Source organism: Lissotriton vulgaris, chromosome 5, assembly GCF_964263255.1.
Source record: "Lissotriton vulgaris chromosome 5, aLisVul1.2, whole genome shotgun sequence".
NCBI classification, from domain to species: Eukaryota; Metazoa; Chordata; class Amphibia; order Caudata; family Salamandridae; genus Lissotriton; species Lissotriton vulgaris.
In genome coordinates, this window is record NC_141693.1 from 844,625,262 (window position 1) to 844,629,661 (window position 4,400).

A 4,400-nucleotide genomic window follows, 5' to 3' on the forward strand; every position below is an offset into this window, starting at 1 on the left:
GTGTCAGCAATTCTGTAAGTGTGCCATCGGTGGCCCATTCTTCCTCGGTTAGCGGAGTGTCTAAACAGTCGTTCCATTTTCGTAACGCCTTGTTTGTCGAGTCCCCTATTTCTGCGGTAGCAATCTCAGTATACACGTCTTGATAGTGAATTCTATTAGAACATCTACCATATGTCCCAGTGTCCGCGCCACCTTCACCCAGTAATTTGCTACACCCGGACAGTGCCATGCAAGATGTAGAAAGTCTGCTGACTCAACCCCACATCGCTGGCATTTGGAGTCGGCCCGTAGGCCAAATTTATGTAAGCTTACCGGGGGGTGGTATGTCTGGTGTAAGTATTTAATATGTACCATGCATAGGTTTCCGCTCGGTGTCAGCAATTCTGCAAGTGTACCAGCGGTGGCCCATTCTTCCTCGGTTAGCGGAGTGTCTAAACAGTCGTTCCATTTTCTTAACGCCTTGTTTGTCGAGTCCCCTATTTCTGCTTGCAACTCCACATATAGCCTGGACACAAGGTGTGTGGGTGTGGGTGACGCGAGCAGTAGTTGCAGAGTTTTGATGCTCGTGGTTCGGTAGGGTAGGTCGGATAGAGTACTTTCACCGCCTGCTGTACGCGATATGTGAATTTAAAAAGTAGCGTTTGATTCTGCACGTAGGATAGATCCTCTAATGTTCTAAATTTGCAGTCCTGAAACAGGTCGCCCATTGTATCTATCCCCACTTGTTTGAGTATCTCCATTCCCACTTTTTCCTGTGTGACCGATATGTTTGGGTGATAGTGGAGTGGCATTTGTGGGGCGTATAACGGTAAGTTTTTTTTTTTTTGCCCTATGATTCTCCAAGCCTCATGTTAGTGTTAATGTCTTGTTTGTGTAGTGGGGGTGGCTTGTGTGCGATTATGGCATCTAACGGATTGGGGAGGCATCGCCTTCTTCAATTGCCACATGCGTGAGGAAAGGGACAGTATGGTACCAACAATGGGCATATTGGGTCTGGGCACACAAATAATACAGGTAGAAGTCAGGTGTTTTGTAAGCGCCTCGGGAAAACGGTAGCGTCAATGAGTGCAGGTTAATTTGGGCCGCCTTCCCCGCCCAGATCAGCTTAAGTGTCATTGAAGTCAGTCTACGAAATACTGCCGTTGGGGGCTTGATGGGATGTTGTTGAATAAGTACAATAGTTTTGGCAATACCACCATTTCTACTATCGCCAACCGATCCGCTAGCGACAGAGGCAGTTGGATCCACCCATCTATTTTCTCCTCAATGACTATGATCACTCTATCATAGTTTGTGCGGATGACTAGTTCGGGGTCCCTGTGGAACCAGACTCCCAAGTATCTCACAGGATCTGTTTGCCAGTCTAGGGGGCAGTCAGTGCCAAAACGCTGTCTGGTGTCTGACAGTGGTATTATTGTGGATTTAGCCCAATTTATTTTAAGTCCCGACTGTTGCCCAAATTTGACATACTCCAGTAGCAGCGGGTTCAGATTGGCTGCTGGGTCTCGCACGTACAGTAACATGTCGTCCGCATACATGGATATGTGAAGCGGCCGTTGTGGAAACTGCAGCGCTGAGTAATGGTGTCCTTGCCGTATCTTACAAGCCAAAGGTTCCAGGGCAATGGCAAACAATAGCGGGGACAGCGGGCATCCCTGCCTAGTGCCTCTTTCTATAGATTTTGTGGCTGATATGTATTTGTTGATCCGTATGCGGGCAGTGGGTGCAGTGTACAGTAGTTTTACCCATTGAAGGAAGACTGGAGGGAATCCCATTCTGTGCATTATGGTATGCAGGTAAGTCCATGCTATGGTGTCGAATGCTTTAGCAGCGTCTAACAATATCGCAGCTATTAGTGGGGGTTTCAGACGCATTAGTTTAGCACGTTTGTGCTCTCTTGCTCCAATCATTGGTCCTTCTTATTGTGAATTTTTCATTTCAGTTGATGTCTAGTTGTGTCGAGCATGTGATGGGTTTGCTTCCTATTATCACTGCTCTCAGGCAGGTGAATGTCTGATGATGGGCCTTAATGTAAGTAGAGAGTAGTGTTGGTCTCTCTCCCCCCCCCCCCCCCTCCCCCCCGAGTTTTGCGGATGTGCGACCCACTTTGTGGACAACAGGCGATGTACAGCTGGGATTCCTGCAGATTTCACGAGCCTTGTTGTGTATGATTCCGAATTTGGTTGAGAAAGGTGTTGGTGAGAAGAAGGCTGGTACATTATAACAATCGTTCCCAGAAAGCAACTTCAGAACAGCCATTCATACCCTCAAAATCTCACATCTGGATGGTGACAATGCCCTATTTCATGGCTTTCTAAACTCCATTCTGGGTCCCCTTAAAAGAATCATACAAGCTCCAGCACTCCATTTATTTTGTAGGTATCAAACCCTATCAAAAAAATCCCTTTATATTTCAGCCATGGCAAAAAAAAAAAAAAAGAGTAAAACCCCTGTTAGAAGAAACACGTAACTCCATAGACACATATCAGACTAAAGCTGTTAGCGTCCTATCGGAAGAAATCAATCGTACAGAAAGACTCATGTCTATGGGAACTAGCATATTAACTGGGGAGCAGGGTAGTTTATGTGAGGAGACCTCGTTAACTAGGGAGGAAGGACTGTTCACCTGAGACTCAGTCTCTGATACAATTAACGTGTTAAATGATACACCCGTAGGAGATATAGAGTATTTAAATGATTCACGCATCTCGGTCACGCCAAAATTATCCAATTTGGCCCCCCCCCCTTAATTAAACAAACTAAAGGAGGGAAAAGGAAATATTTTGGAAATAAAAGGACTAATAAAGATACTCGCATGATAACAAGTGAGGTGTCTACTAATCAGAGAGAGGAATTAGCTCACGGAGATAACAGGGACATATTTTACATGGAGGATATTTTTAAGAAAATAACTGAGTTAATCAGGCCATTACATGAGAAAGTTGATAACTTGGCAAGGGAAGTACATAAACTGAGTGGCCATTTGGACAAATTTAGTTTGAGAGACCAATTAGCTAATATAAAGGAATAAGTAAATTCTAATACAAATACGAACATCAACCCTACTACTATGCCTACTAGCGGAAATGGCGCAAATATGACACCTGATATGATGACTGGAGGTAGCACAGATAACATACAAGATGGTAAGGCAACCCATAGGACAAAAGAAAAGGGAATTAATAAGTCCTCTGTTACAGAGAGTAACATCCCCAAATGCCAAAGAGAACTCAAAGGAAGTGTATATAGAACAGGCAACAAAATTATCTACAGCACATAACCCTATTACAAGACCAGAGGATCGTTTATTAGCCAATGAGAGTGTAAATAATGTACCGGCGGTTATTAATCTACCACCAGAATGTGGGGCATATGTCGCAGTCCTTACAAATATACCTAAATTGCGGAAAGATACAACAGAAACACATGACGCCCTGAAAAAACAAAACACTATATTGGTTATCTAAAAACTGTGGATTCCCAACAACAGGGGCTGATCAGATAATATTAACCCAAAGGGTGGGATGGATAGGCCCACTAACTAAAAGGATCGATGGTGACTGTATCATTATCAATTTTAGGTCCCCAAAATGGGCTCACAATACACTTTTAAATGCCCGCCCCCGTCATGCTGGGACTATGATACTACCTTATTGCCTTTGGGCTACTTTTACAGACACCTGCTAACAAACAACTTAGGGGCTAACCCAAGCTCATACCATTTCAACTCTAACAAAATGCCTTCTCCAGTAATTCAACCACCACGCTTTAAAATCCCACTTTATAACAGATATAATGTTCCAAGTCCCATGGAGGACAACGATTGACACCAGGGACAAGAGGGTGCACCCCCCAGGAATAATCCAAGACGGGTGCAAGAGGCAAGGATAATTGAAACTGGGAATGAAAATGGAAATGAGCAATCTGTCCATCAAGACCCTACACAGGAAAATATAGAAGTGGTCCTTAAACACATAAATCCTAGAGGAGAATCCACAACTGGGTTACAATCCACCATGGCTCACGGAGCTTTAGTTACAAGCAAGAGTCGCGTTATTGACCAGGGGACAGTTAATAATGCCATAATTCATGCGGGTTATACATTGACCACATGGAATTTTGCAGGCCTTGGTAATAAGTTTGATACCCCTTTCTGAAGGGATTTCATTTCCTCTGGTATTGATTTCATCTGCCTACAGGAAACATGGACTTCTGATCCAGTTTTTGTTGAAGGGTACACATCGCACTGGCTAAGTGCGTTACCATCCATAGCAGATAGAGCCAAAGGTGGACTCCTGCTACTTGTATCCAAAAATTAGTAGGATGTAAAATTAAAAGTTATTCGTCAATCGACAACCATAGCCAAATGATGAGGCTCGAGTTTAATAAGGGCAAGGATC